Consider the following 18224-nt stretch of genomic DNA (forward strand, 5'->3'; position numbering starts at 1 on the left):
CAGACCACAAGCATCGACAACGGATAATATCCCGGTCTTAGCGCACCTAGCAACTGAAGCAATAAATCAAAAAACCCTCCCCTTTTTTGTTGCTTCATTGATTACAGCACAGCATTCGATAAAGTGGTACGTAACAGGCTATGGCGGAAACTAGAAAATTGTGGCGTTCCGCCAAACCTACTAAAGGCAATCAGATCACTTTACGATGGCACCTGGGTGCGGGTTAAAACCAGCGCTAGTACAGTGTCCCCCAAAATAATAACAAACAACGGGCTGAAACAAGGATGAGTGCTGGCCCCATCCTTTTTATTTTTGTTGTCAAATCTGTTTATTGGCATTTTGTATTTTACATAGACAATTTAATGCACGTAATTCTTTATACAATGTTTTACTGCGGATACGTTTCAACAGTCAATTATGTAACGCGTAGTGCACCACTTAGGTACTGCACTGTAGTGTGCGGACAGTCCCATATCTAGCAAGTGTGCCCGAATGTATCTTGAGGCTAGACGGACCTGTGCGACCCAGCCCTAGGACAGAAATGAGTTATATTTCAAACAGTAAAACTCCTAACGTCACAAATTCAAACAGGTACAGTGCAACATGATCATGAGCATACAGTAAATGTTGTCCCCCGTCACGCCCCAAGCCCTCTCCAGCCTCTCTCTCTCCTCCACCCTCCACCCGCCAAGGAGTCCCCCCACACGTCTCCAACTCCCATTGTTCCCCCGCACTGCAGTATCGTGCATTGCTCCAGGCGAGATGTCATGTATATTGCCCGCTGCATGTGTCCCCTGGCCGACAGTAGCCCCTACTAATCTCCTGCCATCCCTCCACCGGCGGCAGTTCCTGCCGACTGCAGGAGATGAATCATGCGTTCCCAGGATTCAGCCATAGGTTCCCTGCGGAGCCCCACTGTTTCCTCCCGCTGTATGGCCGTCCATTCCGCTCGAGCCCACGCTTGAAGGGTCAGGGTCTAAGCCTGCACGCTAGGTGGATCCCGCGCCTTCCACCGCTTGGTGAGGAGGCGCGCCGCCACCACCATCCCCAAGTCTAGGAATCGGGACGACGCTTTATCTTTTGGGGGCCTCTTAAAAAGGTGTAGGAGGAATTCAGGCCAGTTACACGGAATGATGCGCCCAGTGCACTGCGCAAGGAGCCCACTGATGTCCTCCCAGTAGTTGCCCAGCCCTGTACATCCCCACATCATGTGAAGTATGTCAGCATCCACAGCCTCGCACCTTGGGCAGGACGCGTCCGCCCTGTGAGAGTATCTGTTAATTAAGGCTGAGGTGAGATAGGCCCTATGAACTATGTAAACCTGAATTTGGCGAAAGCGCATGTTCCGGGGGATTCGCACTGGGCTCTTGAGAACTTTCTCCATTTCTTTATCTTCAAGTCCCCACCCCAGGTCCTGCTCCCATTTGCCCCTTAGTGTGTCCAGGCTTATGGCCGTGTGCGCCCTCAGTGATGCAGCAAACCATCTAACCAGGTGTCTCCCCCTTCCCATGACGTGGAGATATTGTATAGTAAGGTGCTTCTCTGGTTCTGTCGTGACGTCCCCCCACCCCTTTGTCATGTGTGCCAGGAGGGAGCGGTGCAGCAGGAACCCCCCTGGGGGAAGCCCCTCGTCAGCAACCAGTGTCTCGTATGGTGTCAGCGCGCCGTCTCTGTATAGATCACCTATCGTCTGTATTCCTGCATCATGCCACCTCTCTAGCATGGAATGTGTAAGCACCCCCCGCCTCCAGGCGCTCCCTCCAAGGGTACTGCCGGCGCATATGGGAAGATTGCCCGCGTGAGCCGCAGCATCCTGCGAAAGCACTTGTACGCCACCAGTAGCAGTAGTTGAGTGGGGTGCGCCGGTGTGGCCATAGGGTGAAACAGCATGTGTATTCGCTCCAGTGTGTATGGAGGTTCGCCTGTAGCCGTGTCTTCTCTCCCCCTGTCCGCTAACCAGCGGGCAATCCACTGAAGCTGCGCGGCCAGGTAGTAGTGCTCAAAGCAGGGGGCAGCTAATCCGCCCCCATCAGTGGGAAGGAACAATTTTTATAGTGCCAGCCGATGCCTGGAGGAGCCCCAGATGAAGTCACGGAGGACCGTGTATAGCATGGTGAAAAAGGAAGTTGGTAAGAACAGTGGCAAGTTAGTAAAATAATTTAGCAAGCGCGGGAGCATGACCATTTTGGCCAGGGCCACTCTGCCCGTGGGTGTTAGTGGGAGCGTAGACCAAAAGCCAATCTGACCTGAGCGCTGTCACTGCTCGACCTAAATTCCCATCTAAGAGGTCGGTCGGCGATAAATCTGTATTCCCAGGTATTTAAACGTGTCCGTCATCCACTGGACCCTTTTGCCTTGCAGCCCGAACCCCGGGTCTTCCACTCCATCGCTAAATGCAAAGAGGCCCGACTTGCTTGCTTTGACCCGGAGTCCAGAGTGCTCCGCGAAGGAACCCAGCAGGCGATCCAGACTGTCCGGGATATTACTCACATCTCTGATAAATACTAGCATGTCGTCAGCATATAGCGACACCTGGTGTACGCCATCCCCCAGCGGAATCCCAACAGCTAGTGTCTGCCGCATGGCCGCAGCCAAGGGCTCCATGGCCAGCACGAAGAGCAGCGGGGACAGCGGGCACCCCTGTCGGGTGCCCCTGCCCACCGCCACTGCCTCCGAAACACAGGGCCCCAACCTCACGCGGACCACCGGGTCACGGTACAGGAGATCCTCCATCTGCAGGAAGTCAGTGTCTAATCCTTACTTCTCCAGTACTGACCGCAGATACCCCCACTCAAGGCTGTCAAATGCCTTCTCCAGGTCTAAGATCAGGCATCCTGCTTTAGGCCAGTCCCCCATCGCTTCCGCTGCTACCCTGAAATACCGCCTAAGGTTCAGTGATGTGGACTGCGCCGGCACAAAGCCGTTTTGGTCCGGGTGTACTAAATGTGGAACCACCGGTGCTAACCGCTCGGCAAGGATTTTGGCGTATATTTTGTAGTCCACATTCAGCATTGCTAGCGGGCGGTACGATCCTAGCTCTGTGGGGTCCTTGCCGGGCTTGGCCAGCGACACCAAAAATGCCTCTCTTAGGGTCAGTGGGAGTCTGCCCTCGTCAATCGCCGAGTTGTACAGTTGGAGGATCTAGGGCGCCAGGATCTCTCTGTTGGCCTTATAATATTCGGCTGGTAGGCCGTCGGGCCCGGAGATTTCCCCGATGCCAGAGCCTGAATCGCCTCCCCGACCTCCTCCAAGAGTGATAGGGGCAATGAGTGCCTCGTTCTGGGCTTCCGTGGCAGTGGGCAGCGCTACTATGTCAAGGAACTCGTCCAGTGCACGCCTAGAGCCAGTACCCCGGGTCGTGTACAGTCGCCTGTAGTGAGCAGTCAGCGCCTGGTGAATTTCACGCTGTGTGTAAACCATTTCCAATCCCCCTGTGCGGATGGCTCCCACCAATGCCCCCCGGTCCGATCTTTGCACCAACCAGGCCAGAAGTCGCCCAGCCCTGTCCGCCTTAGCATACGTCCTGGCCGTATGTGCCGCATAATTGTGGCATCCCAGCCTTTCCATTAGGGTCGCATGCTCCCCCCTCAATTCCCCCAATTTGACCGAGTGCCTGCCAGCCCCCTCACCCTCCCTCTCGTATCGCAGAAGCTCTGACTCCAGTTTAGTCAGGGAATCAGACACCGACTTGCGTATATTCCAGGTAGCGCCTATACAGTGTCCACGGGTGGTCGCTTTATGCGCATCCCATTCAGGCAGGGGATCAGCCGCTGTCCCGGCATTGTCCTCAAAATATGCCAGGATGGCAGTGCCTAGTGAGAGGCGAAACTCAGCGTCTTCAAGTGCAGCCGGTTGCAACCTCCACACAGGTACAGGCGGCCTGTCTGCGTCCCAACTGATCCGGAACAACAGGGGATTATGGTCAGAGTGCGTTCTACCTAGGTATTCTGTCGCAGCCAAGAGCGGGATCATTGACTGGGAGCCCACTATACGGTCCAGGCGGACATGCAGGTCATGAACTGCTGAATAGTATGAGTATATTCTATCCATGGGATGTTGTACCCGCCAGAGGTCATGGATTCCCCAGTGGGTGAGCCAGTCCTGCAGCACCTGCGCATTCGACGCCACCGGCGCAGAGCGCAGCGGGGGAAAGGATCGGTCCAGGTGCGTGTCTGGCACTATGTTAAAGTCTCCGCCCAGTAACCATGGGAGACCCGCGTAGGGGTGAAGGACTCGATTCAGACTTTCCAGGAACAATTGCTGACCCGTGTTAGGGGCGTATACGTAACTCAATAGATCCAGCTGTCCGTTGAGCTTACCCTTTGCCAAGGCATACCTCCCCTCCTGGTCCACCTGTTTCCTCACACACAAACGGGTGGCCAGCTCTCACCCAAATTAGTGTGCCGCGTGCATGCGCTGAATACTCTGGCCTCTCCAGCGCCCACGGAGCTGTCCAAGCTCTGCTCGGGACATGTGTGTGTCCTGGAGGAGCGCGATCCCTACCCCATGTCGCTGCAAATAAGAGAAAACAGAGTATCGGCGCGCTGGGGTGTGCATGCCTAGGATGTTCCAGGTTACTATGTTAGCATGCGCTATGTATGGTGTTGCAGTATCGCTGCACGGGAGTCGGGGGGCCCCCAGGCGAGGTCAGTGGGTTGGCGCTCAGGGGAGATGTCTGCATGTCGCTTCTGTACCTTGTAACCAACATTCAACAATGTAACATATGGGGCGAACACCCAACGGGGCATACGCCCAAACAAAATGCGTGCCTGTCCCTCAGTGGGTCGTATTCACAGCGCTGTGTTCGCGTGGCAAGATGTGTGGCCAGCAATGTAGTGAGGTTGCTCCCTCATTCCGGGCCTGTGTGTGCCTAAGAGGTGCTCAAAGGATAACTAACGTGCTCTTGTCCATCCCCCTGAGCTAACATTGTCTCACGCAGAGTAGAGCGCCCCCCCCCAAGGCCCAGGTGATGCACCCTTCCCACGTGGCGCTGCACTGCAGAGTCAGCATCCCACCCAAACAGTGCACTACGTGGCAAGCAGGCAAAGGATATAGTGCTCCTTGTCCGATAGGGAGGCCTGCAGTTCAATCGCTAGCTACCCTCTCACAGTCACATCAGGAGATCCACTGTCACCACTGGCAGGTTGATGTCTTCGGACAGCACGGTGGACGGAGAGGACGAACCGCTTGCATCCACGTCACTCTGTTGTCAGACTTCGAAGCTGTCGGTGCTATTGGCCATTCCCAACGTCGCAACTGCCTCTAGCGCTTCCTGCCTCTCCTGCCGCATCCGCTCCGGGCTAGGGGCAGCCCGGCCCAAGACCGCACTCTGACCGGTTCCCCTCTTCCTCCTCCGCCTCCTGGATCGTTGCTCTTGCCAGCCGCCGACCTCCGGACCCGTGGGCCTTGTCCCGGACCACTGCCCCGACTCCTCCAGACAGTCCCATACGCCCGACGGGGCCTCAAAGAAGCGCGTGCCCTCCTTTGTGACCACTCGGAGGCACGAGGGGAACAGCAAGGAGTAAGGTAGTTCCAACTCTCGCAGCTGCCGCTTCACCGCCATATATGTGCTTCTTCGCTTCAGGACTGTCGCTGTGTAGTCTGGAAAGAACATCACACGGCTGTTGCCCACCTTGACATCAGCCAGCCTCCGGGTTTCGCGGAGCACCACGTCGCGATCTCGATAGTTGCAGAGTTTAAAGAGAAATGGGCGAGGCCGTGCCCCTGATAGCTGGGCCTGTGCTGGTACTCTGTGTGCCCTCTCTACTACAAAATGCGCGGAAAGCATCCCAGGTGGCCGGAGTTCTTGCAGCCACCTTTCCGTGTACTTCTCGGGATTCTTCCCCTCCTCTCCCTCCGGCAGGATAACCACCCTGATGTTGTTGCGCCGGGAGCACCCTTCCGCATCCTCGGCGCGGTCTTCTAGCGCATGGACCCTATCCACCATATCTTGGAGCACTGTGGCATGACTGCGCACCACAGGTTGCAGTTCTTGGACGGACTGGCGTTGGGCGGTGACCGCCTCCGACATCTTACGGTGATCTGCATGCAGCAGCGTGAAATCTGACGTAACTTTGTCTATCCGCGCTTCAAGGGATGTTTTGGTTTGCTCCATGGTGGTTCCAAAACGTCCCACCGCCGCCAAAACAGTGTCCATCTTAGCCGCCAATGTCATTGCGAGCCCGAGTCGTCCCTGCCCCTGTCCTGCGATGGGCCCAAGCTGCCCGCCGCCTGCTGCTGTTGCCTTGTCCCTTAATTTCCCCATCACCAGCTGCTGCGCCGTTGGCATCAATGCGCGGTGTCGGTGTGCCAGCACGTAAAGGGGGGTGCCCCACCTATCCCGATGTCGCCGCATCAGTCGCCAGTGGGGGTCCCCTCAGGGTAGGCCGCCTCCGCTAGTTGGCCAGTTCCGGGTGTTCGCTACGTGGGGTTCCTCCTGAACCAGCGCAATTGCCACTATCCTGTGCTCCCCCTTCGTTGTTCGGCGCCGTTTTATTGGTGCTCCTGCGCGTGTGACTCGTGCTCGCCGTCGAGTCCGTGTCTGGCCTTGTACCTAGTTGCCCCCCTTGCAGTCAACTCAGTCTTGGGCTGGTGGAGTGCGGGTTAACGCAGGTCAAACTGCTCACTAGGCGCTGCATGTGGTGTGACCAGATAAAGTGGAGAGCCGCTGCTCCAGCTATGCCCCAGTCCACTGGCACCTCCCCCGCTCAACTGCTTCTGGCCAACAACGTCCCACTGTATGTGGTGATGAAAGGAAGAGTCCCAGCACCGCTTCGCCACCATTCGCTGAGGGAGTAAAAAAAATAAAAAGGGGGGGGAAGGAGCGCCCCCCCTGAATGAAGGTCGGACTCGGGTCCAGACACAGATGCGGGGCAGCAACCAAGGGTCCCTCCAGCCACCGGCGTCCCTACCAGTGGGCGTGCTGTCAGTAGGCTTCGTGGGCGAGGAGTGAACAGCGTGGTTTAGGATGTCCTGCAGGCCGCCATGTAGGGCCAGGCTGTGGTGCAATCGCCGGTAATGCAGCTCTGCGCAATCGGGCACCCACCTTCAGAGTGCCTGCACGCCACTCGAGACCTCAACCAACTGCCTGCCGCGAGTCCAGAGCGGCCAATCAGGGCTGGGGAACCCACCTCTTCGGCCTCCGAGGAGTCCCCGACTTAATCCCGGCAGGTCAGCAATGCGGCGCCATTTTTAGGAGATCACCCCTCGCAGGAGCTCAGGCTGTGGGCGATCACCAGGCGTCCCAGTCGAGGAGCGTCGCTTGGTCCAAGCAGCCTGTGTACGTGGGAATGTGCCCCGCTGAGGGCCTGGAGGCCGCCGCGCGCCGTGCTCCGCCGCCCTGCCCCCCCCCGGGTCCGCTTCACCGAGGCCTCTGGTCCGCCTGCGGGCTCAGGCTCACCTCCTCTCACTGTCCAGCTGGATCTCTCCTCGCGTCACCTGACTCCGGGCCGTGCACCCCCCCGGGCGCTGGCCGCTTGCACCTAACAATTAGAGCGCCGGGCCCAGGCTAGTTCTACCCCCACTCGCCGTGACTTCTTCCTCGTCCTCGAGACCTCCGGAGAGACCAGGCCGCAGGTGACTTTCGCGCCCCTGGCGACTCCGTTACTGTGCCTCCGTTCAGTCCCCGTCTCTCCGTTTCTGCAGATCCTCGGCACTGTGGCTTCCTCGTATTCTAGCGTACTAGCCCTGCTCGGTCCCCTTGACGTGGGAGCACCTCTGCAGGATAATGTCAGGATAATGAAGGCCCCACAGACGGAGCCTTACCAAAACACAACCCCCATGGTAGGTTGCTGGCCATGCCCCCTTCCTGGCGCCCATGCTTTTTAACCTGTATACGGCAGATTTGGGGGGATGCCTTGAAAAGCGGCAGCCTAGTAGCACCAAGATTAGGCAGCATGAGGCTGCCTGTCCTACAATATGCCGACGACACAGCCGTAATGGACCACACGAGGGTAGGCCTACAGAGAGCCCTAAATGCGTTGAATCAATTTAACAAAGATAACAACCTTCTAGTAAACCAAGGGAAAACTAAGGTAGTCATTTTTGGGAGCTATCATCTGAAAAAGAAAGCACAGTGGCGAATGGGAGATCTGCAGATCAGTACAGTGGCAGAGTATAACTACCTAGGGGTTTGGTTTACCGAACGGGCCAAGGCAAATGTCCATCTGAAACAGCAGTCGTCCAAGGCCAATAAGGTGATTTTCCTTTTAAAGCAACTGAGCTTACATCTGATAAGGCCCACGGCCGGACCAATATTAACTGCCTTAAAAGCAAAATTGCTGCCAGCCATTAGGTATGGCCTCCAGGCTTTTCTGGGGTCGCAGGATGCCCTTCTCACCACAATCCAGCCAAAGCATATAAATCAGTCTTTTCTATCCCAAGGTCGGCAAGGAAGTCCAGACTAAGATTGGAGCTAGGCCTGGCTTCACCTTTTATGCTGCTGCCCCTCCCTTACGAACGAACGCCGTCGACTTCTCCGCCCAATCTGCATCATCAAGGGAATCAAGACTTGCCACAAAGCATCTGCCTTGTGCTTTTCTAGAATAACCACGATGACCTTGGCGAGTCTTGGGAAATTCATTCATCTGAATAGAATAGCTTTAAAGGAAGCAAACGATCACAAACAAACCAGGCCCACTAGCGTGGTACAATAAGGGGGTCAAGGCAGCCTCCCCCAAATGAGGGAAGAGCCATGATTCTATCCACCCGCCCTACAGAAATCGCACCACATCAATGGCTCAAAACGGAAGGGACAAGAACGATCCACAGACTGCTGTAGGAGAAAACCACCAAGGCCTACGCAGCTGTCTAAGAAACTTGGTGCAAGGACTTCTGATAAAGACCCGGTGCTGAAGGTCTGAGTGGGTGCAGCAGAGAGGGGATATAATACTTGAACAAAAAACTTTTTAACCACCAGTCTTTATAGTTTTAATGTGATCATTGTTTTACTCACCGGTTTTATTCTTTCTTACTGTAATGATTTTAATTAATTGAACAGTTAATAAATTCATTCATACTCAGGTGAACCCCTTCAGCCAATGGGAACTCTAGCCCTAACCAATCACAACACTAGCCGTAAACCCTAGAACCAATAGGAGACCAAGCCCCTACAACCAATCACAACCCGTCCAAGCACTCAATCAGGCACAAAACCCTAATTCCTACGTCCAACAGAAAGCCTACATCCCAACCCCATTCCCAGCAGCAAATCACACAAGAAACCCTAAACCCTATATCCAATAGAAAGCCCAACCATAGGCCTAGTCCCAACTTTAGACCCAGCAACCAATCCCACAGGAAACCATAAGCCCTATATCCAATAGAAGTCTGAACCCTAGTCCCAACCCTAGACCCAGCAACCAATCCCACAGGAAACCATAAGCCCTACGTCCAATAGAAAGTCCAGCCCAAGGAACCAATCCAAAACCTTAAACCTATCCACCAATCAAATCACTAACTCTAAGCCCTACATCAATAGAATCATTGACCCAGGAACTAATCAGAAGTCTTAAATAATCAACCAATGAGAACACTTAACCCTAATCCAATAGAAACACCAGATGCAACTACCAATCAGTGCGCACACATACCATCCAATAGCAGACTATATAAGGTCCCTGCGACCTCAGTCAAGGTTTGCTGGCCAGGGAGTTGGAAGCTGCTCCTCTATTCAGAATCTCCTAGGAGATAGACAGGCTCAATCCGCACTTTGGACTTCTGCAGGTAAGGGCCTAACAAACTGTGTACTCTAACAATACTGTTTGTATAAAACTTTACCCACTCTCCTAGCCAAAAACAAGTGCACAATCCCTACAAAAACACAGCCTAAACAGCTCTCAGCAGATTACTGCTGTCTCAGAGCATCCTCTGTTCACTCTCTGATATAGAATATCCCTGTTGCTAAGGGGAAAGGGGCGGGGGTCTAGTTTCACTCACTTGCTAACACAAAATGGGAGCCGGGGATGGATAGCTTAACACACAGGCATGAGCACAGAGCAAGGGAGCAATTAGGAGGGAAAAACAAGTAGTCACAGGAAATGTGAGGAACAAAACAACAGAATTTGGACTGCAAATTCCACAATTCAACAGTTGAAAAGAAACTGTCACAGGCAAGTAAAAACCACAAGTTTCTACACACAAGTGAGAATGATGCAATCACGGGCCGGGTAAAAACGTACATTTTTAAACTGTAACAACCACAAACAAAATGTTTTTTTTAAATGATGCAATTACGGGTATGGAAAATTGCTTTTCTGCCTCCTTACCACCTCCTGGTCTTTGGTTCACTGCAACCTGGGGGACACGGAAACTGCAGCTCACAAAATGGAGGTGAATGTTTTAGGGTTCACCCAGCAAACCCTTAAGGGTCCTGGGCAGGTGTAAAGATGGCTCAGGGTTGCCTGGGAGCTGGAGAGCCAATCAACAAGGTTAGGCTGCTGCCCAGGAGGGCTGGGAAGCTGCTCCTCTATTCAGAATCTCCTAGGAGAAATACGGGTTTACCAAGGGACCATGCCAAAGACAAGTGTAAGATAGTGGCTATCCATGCACTCCAATAATTATTTTTTGGGGGACTATCCCTTCAATTAATGGTGTGCTTGCGGTGTCCTCTCTTAGGTCATCAGGATCTGTGTCTCTGGTGCCAGGGACTCCCCTAAATACTGGGTTTAGGGGAGTGTAGGGTAGTAGCCAGTGGGCTACTGACCCTTGGGGGTCACTATGACTACTATATGACCACTTCTTGTGGGAAGTGGGTATAACCCTGTCCCAGAAGTATGTCATCACAAAGATGGCTACTTTTGAAAAATCATGTCCACCTCACAGTAGACCACCTTAGGGGTGGTACAAGCCTGGAGGTGGCACGGGTACCTGACTAGCTATTTTTCCTACCTTTCCTCATACTGTTGGAGGAAATGCCTTTGTTCTGGGCCACCTGAGAGAAGAGGCTCTCACCCTAGGATGTCAGAACAGTATCTCGGGTGGCAGAAACCAGCCCGCAAGTACACCAGAGGCTGGTAGGTTTTCAGGGGTGCACCTGTAAGGTACCCTCTGGGTACATGTATTGATGAATTCAACACTGGCATCAGTGTGGGTTTACCAATATGAGATGTTTGTTATCAAACATCCCTATTTTCAGTCAAGCCATCATGTAACTGGGGAACTGTTCCCCCTGTTGTACAGCTGTCCTCCTGATGGAGATTAATCCAAAGTATTTCGGGCGCACCCTTCATCAGGGGAGTTTGTATTGCTGTAGTAGAGCGAACAGGCTTGTCCGTGTGTTGAGTTGATCAACTCAACATACGGACAAGGCTTTCCCCTTTGCCGGGGCGATGTAAATTCCCCTGATGAGGTGTTCGCCCGAAATGCATTTGGTTTGTTCCAATCGACCCATTGGGCTTGAATTCATTTGATTTACCTAAGTCATTGATGACACCCTTCCTTTGAAAAATTTGGAAGTCTTCTTTCTAACATGTTGTAGAATTAAAAAAAAAAAATTCTCTACCAATTTTTTACCCATTGGATTTAAATTGGATGGACCTCCATCGGGAGGTTAGCTGTACGACCGGGGGACGTTGCCTGTTGGGATAACGCCTTCTAGTTCACAACTTGAAGGTGATCAGGTGCCAATGGATTTTTCAATACCTTACGGCATGGAAACTTTTCAAAAGTTACTACCAAAACAACCACCACAACAGCCTATTCCTTTATCAGCTGGTCCTCCCCCACATCACTACCCCTTTCACCACTTCTAAGAGAATCACCCAGAGGAGTTCAAAGGCCTATGATGATATAGCATATAATATAGTGATGCCAAGGGAAGAGGATGGCACACCTGTTTCTCAAGATGCGTCGGATGATATTCCCAGATTTCATTCTCTTATGGAAAGAGCTGCAAATAATTTCATTTTTCAATGATAGAGATAAGACTCCCCACAGCAAGCAAGATACTAAGCCAGCTGGAATAGAAACTGAAACTGCCCTTCCCTGCTCGCAAAAGAACAACAACTAACAGAGGACTAAGGGCGCTATTCCCCCCTATTTGGCGGCCATCTTAGACTATTCCTATTCCTTCTCTTTGGCAGCCATCATGGACTAGTCTTTTTGACTATTTTGACTATCTGTTCATATATGCAAACTTGCCATTTCAGACTAAGCTCATCTACCGCGCACTTTGCATAGCCCTATAAACACTCCTTCCTCTAATTTAATATGTGGCTGTTAGTGCAGTATTATATTTCTTCTGATAATTTGTACACTTATAGTAACCTGCCCCACGGCACAGCTGCCTTTTAGTGCAGTAGTATATTTCTTATGATAGTTTGTACACTTGTGTAACCTGCCCCTCGGCACTTTTTCATTTGTAAAGCACCGATTACTACCTCATAGACTTAGGTAATGCACAGATTGCTACCTCATATACTCTGGTGGCTCACTAGTCTCACTTTTTGATCCTTGTAACTCACTGTTTGCACTTTTATTCCGTCCTTGCACAGCATCAGTATTATACTCCTACTTTTATTTTGCTCATCCCTGATACCTGCAACCTTTTCACTTTTTTCCCAGGTACTGTCTGCATTTGTATTTTGCTCCCGTATATCATCAGTATTATACCTCTACTTATATTCGGTACATTTGTAACCTGCATCCATTTCACTTTATCTCCTGTGTTGCATCGATTGCTACCTCCTATTTTTAGGGTGCTCACTAGTGTCACTATTGACCCTTGTAACTTGTTTGCATTTGTATTATATTCCTATATATCATTACTGTTCACCGTCCCGCACCTACCTAGACCGACATGGATCCTGCTGGCAAGCACACATATAAAATCAACTACCCACCCGTACTCACGAAGAAAGCCGCTAAACGCTTCAAACACAACTGCCTGAGGTCCCACCCGGAAACACCCTTTACCGACTCCTACTTCTCACCGGTCAACGGATCCCTGAACACCGATATCATCTTCCACACCACACGCAGAACGCAATGGAGAAAAGCGTTCCTCACCTTACTCACCGTCTCCACCTCCAGGAAATCAGCATATGGCCTAAAACTATCCATCACACCATCCCAACTCTTCCCTGGCAGGGCCACCATTACTATCTACAACAACGGGATCGTACTAATGCAATCCAGAGACAGGAACCTGGAACTATTAGACAACCTGTTCCCCACCTTCAAAGAGCACCTCTCCAATGTTCGGACCGCCACTCTTATCACCGCCAGTCCTACCACCCTTCACCACACAACCCTCACACACAACCCTTCTAACATAGTTCAGCACCAGAACGACACGCACCCCACATCTACCCCCAGCCCCCTAGTCAATATCACAGACACAGATCTCTCCCCACCATAGATCTGCATCTGCACCCCCACCCCCCCTACCTCCCCTTGGACCACCACTCATACCACTCATACCACACCCACTCCTCCCACCCCTGACATTACATCTCCCACCCACAACAAGTATAACATAGTCCAGCAACAGTCCGACGCTCACAACGACAAATCCCACCCTTTATCCCCCCCACCCTTTATCCCCCCCCGTTCTCAGTCCCTACTACCACCCTCTAACTAATCACGCAGAACACGCCACTGTCTTAAATTTAACACCTTCTCCCCACAACAGGACCAGCACGAACCTCATCTCCCCCCCCATCCTCAGCCCCCATTACCCTACCTGCACCCCCGCCACCACTAATATACACTCATCCCCCACCCGGCTCTCTCCGCCTACCACCAAGGTCCTCACCTATACTGCCAACCTCCTCCCTACTCCAACCACACCTCTCCCTACCTCTATGACACCCCCCCCCCCCCAAACAATCTCTCCTCGGGGCCCACTACACGGATCCTAGCGCGGACACCAGCCCTCCACCCGACCCGCATGCCAACTCCCTGGTTATGCACGCACCCCTGATGCACCCACTCCCCACCACCAACACGCTGGACTTGATTATGGCCACCCTCATCCAGATCAAAGAAGACATTCACATCATCAAAGAGCTACTCGCCACACAACCCAAAGACCATTCACCTACTACCACCCCCCCTCCCAACAGGTCTCCCACCCTTCCGGTTGATTCCCACACTCAACACTCCACACACCGTTCTTCAATGCCTATTCGCAATCGCAACAACCGCCCCAACATGTCCCCCACCCTTCCTGATGATTCTCTCACTCTACACTCCCCTCACTGGACTTCAATCCCTGATCGCAATCGCAACCACCGCCCCTATCGCCCACGCAACCCTCTTTCGGACCTCGAAACCCACACCCTCCTCAGCTCCTATGACCCAGCTCCCCTACACCACACATCCGCCACACACCTCGCCATTCCCACAATACACTCCAATCCCCTCAGACCCCCCACACTAAACAGAAGCTCCATACCTAATAACCTTAGAAAAGTTCCCCTCTCTCTAGAACCCTCGACACACCCAGTCTCAAATGCACTCTCCTCAACTGCAGATCGGCCTCTAGACACTCCTCCGCCATCGCTGATCTCATCTTATCACTGGACCTCGACCTAATCATCATGACTGAAACATGGCTAACCAAATCTTCTACACCTATAATGGACATCCTGGTGCCTCCAAACTACCACATCATTAGACTTGATGAACAAGTTACTTACCTTCGGTAACGATATATCTGTAAGAAACAGTAGTTAGTATTAGATTCCTTACCTTAGAATATCCCCAGGCGTCAGTCTGGATCCGGAAACTTTTGCGTAGCAGTACCCCTGCGCGTCGGTAGGCGTCGTCTGCAGGCGTCCCCTGCGGCTCCGCGTCGTCGGCGTCGTGCGCCGTGATGACGTCGCTGGAGTATATAGACGCCGCCTCCGCGCGCTGACGTCAGTTCTTTGCACACAGCTTTTCCGCGCCAGAACACGCAGAGCCATGTGAGAACCAACACTGGTGCCATTTGAAACTAGGGCCCTGAAAGGGATGTCCCTAACCCTAGGTATCAGTTCGCAGAACGGGGAGGATGGGCGGGGCGGTAAGGAATCTAATACTAACTACTGTTTCTTACAGATATATCGTTACCGAAGGTAAGTAACTTGTTCATCTGAAAGAAACAGGTTAGTATTAGATTCCTTACCTTAGAATAGATACCCCAGCAATACCAACCCCGGTGGTGGGTCTGCGAACCAATACAACCTACACCAGAAAGTCCTGGAGGACCGAACGGCCAAAGAAGCCATCCCTCCGGACTTGACTGTCCAGGCAGTAGTGCCTCGCAAAGGTGTGCAGCGAGGCCCACGTGGCCGCCTGGCAAATGTCCTGCAAAGGGACTCCCCGGCCCAGGGCAGTAGTAGCCGCCGTGGCCCGAGTGGAATGGGCCCTCAGCCCAACAGGAGGCTCCTTCCGAGCCAAAGAGTAGCATGCTTTGATGCACAGGACGACCCACCGAGAGATGGTCCGTTTCTGTACCGCCCTTCCCTTCTTCTCACCCACGTAGCCAACAAACAGTTGGTCATCCACCCGGAACTGGCGTGTGCGATCCATATAGAATGAAAGCGCACGTTTTGGGTCCAGACGATGGAGCCGCTCTTCATCCTTTGAAGGATGCGGAGGCGGGAAGAAGGAGGGCAAGGTGATGGACTGCCCAATGTGAAAAGCAGAGACTACCTTGGGCAGGAAAGAAGGTCTGGTCCGAAGAACCACCTTATCAGGATGAACAGACAAGAAAGGAGGTTGAACAGAAAGAGCCTGGAGCTCACTCACTCTCCTGGCAGAGGTGATGGCTACCAGGAAGGCCGTCTTTAAGGTGAGAAGACGGAGAGGACAGGAATGAAGGGGCTCAAAGGGAGCGCACATCAGGAAAGTCAAAACCAGGTTCAAGTCCCACTGAGGCATCACGAACGGAGCTGGAGGATACATGTGCGTGATGCCCTTTAAGAATCTTAACACAATAGGGGACTTGAACAAAGATGGCTGATCAGGTAGCCTCAAGAAGGCGGAAAGGGCAGAAAGATAGCCCTTGATAGTGCCCAGAGCAGAGCCCTGCTGGGCAAGGGAAAGGAGGAAGAGGAGAACCTCAGATAGAGGGGCAGAAAGGGGATCCACAGCCTTTGCTGTGCACCATGCCACAAATCTGTTCCACCGGCAGGCGTATACCGACTTTGTGGAGGGACGCCTGGCTGCCAGAATGACATCACAGACTTCAGGAGGCAAGTCAAATGGCCTCAACTGTCGCCGCTCAATCTCCACGCATGGAGGTGGAGACTGGACAGGTTCGGGTGGAGGACCGTCCCCTGCTGCTGCGACAGAAGGTCCTCCTGAAGGGGCAGGCGGATCGAGGGACCGACTGTCATGCTGAGTAGCTCGGGATACCAGTACCTTCGAGCCCAGTCCGGAGCCACAAGGATAACTTGGGCCCGGTCGCGCCTGATCTTCTTCAGCACTCTGGGCAGAAGTGGTATAGGCGGAAAGGCGTACAACAGACCGCAACTCCACTCGCGCCGAAAGGCGTCGCCGAGCGAGTGCCGTCTTGGAAACTCCAACGCGCAGAACTGATGACATTGCGCGTTCTCTTCTGTGGCGAATAGATCTAACCAAGGCTCTCCCCATTGCTGAAAGAGGCCTCTCGCCACATCCGAGTTCAGACGCCATTCGTGATCCACCGAGCACCGACGGCTGAGTTCGTCCGCCCTGGCGTTCAGAGAACCTGCCAGGTGTTGAACCGTCAGAGTCACGCCCTGACGTTCCAGCCATTGCCAGAGGCGCAGAGCCTCTTGGCAAAGGGTCCACGACCCCACACCGCCCTGTTTGTTGCAGTACCACATGGCGGTGGTGTTGTCCGTGAACACCTGCACTACACTCCCGTTGACAAAGGGGAGGAATGCCTTCAGTGCCAGGCGAATCGCCCGCAGCTCCAACATGTTGATATGGAGCCGGGACTCCGCCGGAGACCAGAGGCCTCTGATCTCCGCCTCTCCCAAGTGGCCACCCCAGCCTTGGAGGGACGCGTCCGTCACAACCACGTGCTCCGGCTGGGGAAGGGAGAGGGATCTGCCCCTGACCCAATCGCGGTCTGTAAGCCACCACTGCAACTGTCTCGCAGTGCCCTCCGAGATCAGGACATGGTCGGATAGGTTGCCCTGATGCTGGGCCCACTGAAACTTCAGGTCCCACTGCAGAGCCCGCATCCGCCATCTGGCGTGATGCACCAGAAGGATACAGGAGGCCATCAGCCCCAGAAGCCGCAGCGTCAACCTGACCGAAACCCGGGATAACGGCTGAAAGATGGGAATCAGAGCCTGAATATCCCGGACCCGCCGTTCCGGGGGATAAACCCGAAACTGCGCCGAGTCGAGAACCGCTCCGATGAAAAGGAGCTTTTGAGAGGGACACAGGTGTGATTTCGGCACATTGATGGAAAACCCCAACTCGTGCAGGAGGTCTGCCGTCATCTGAAGGTGGTGGACGACTGTCTGGGGCGAGCCCGCCTTCAACAGCCAGTCGTCGAGGTAGGGGAAGACTGAAACCCCTAACCGGCGCAGATGAGCTGCGACCACCGCCATCACTTTCGTGAACACCCGTGGGGCGCTGGTAAGGCCGAATGGGAGCACGATAAACTGAAAATGCTCGTGGCCTACCGTGAACCGCAGGTAACGCCGGTGGCCCGGCAGGACGGGGATGTGAAAGTACGCATCCTGCAAGTCCAACGCTACCATCCAGTCTTGTGGGTCTAGAGCAGCCAAGACCTGAGCCAAAGTCAACATCTTGAACTTCTCCTTCCGGAGGAAGCCGTTGACGTTCCGTAGATCCAAGATAGGACGCAGGCCTCCCTTGTCCTTCTTGGGTACCAGAAAGTAGTGGGAGTAGCAACCACACCCTACTTCTGGCCCAGGAACGCGCTCGATGGCCCCCTTGGCCAAGAGGGCCGTAACTTCCTCCTGCAGAAGTGTCAAGTGGTCCCCCGACACACGGTGGTTCTGCGGTGGCATGGCTGGAGGAGTGGACTCGAAGGGGAGGGCATAGCCCCTTCGGACAAGCTGCAGCACCCACCTGTCCGATGTTATCGCGCGCCAGCGGGAGTGGTGATGGCGAACCCTGCCACCCACTGGCGTCACGTGAGCCCGAAAGCTCGGACTAGGAAGGCTTGGATGCCGCAGCGGAGGGAGGCGTGGACTGACCACGACGCTGGCCTCTACCGCCACCACGGCGGAAACCACGGGCGCCACCGCGCTGGGGAGCGCTCTGCGCCGCGTGGC

This window comes from Lissotriton helveticus, chromosome 7, assembly GCF_964261635.1.
Source record: "Lissotriton helveticus chromosome 7, aLisHel1.1, whole genome shotgun sequence".
Taxonomy (NCBI): Eukaryota; Metazoa; Chordata; class Amphibia; order Caudata; family Salamandridae; genus Lissotriton; species Lissotriton helveticus.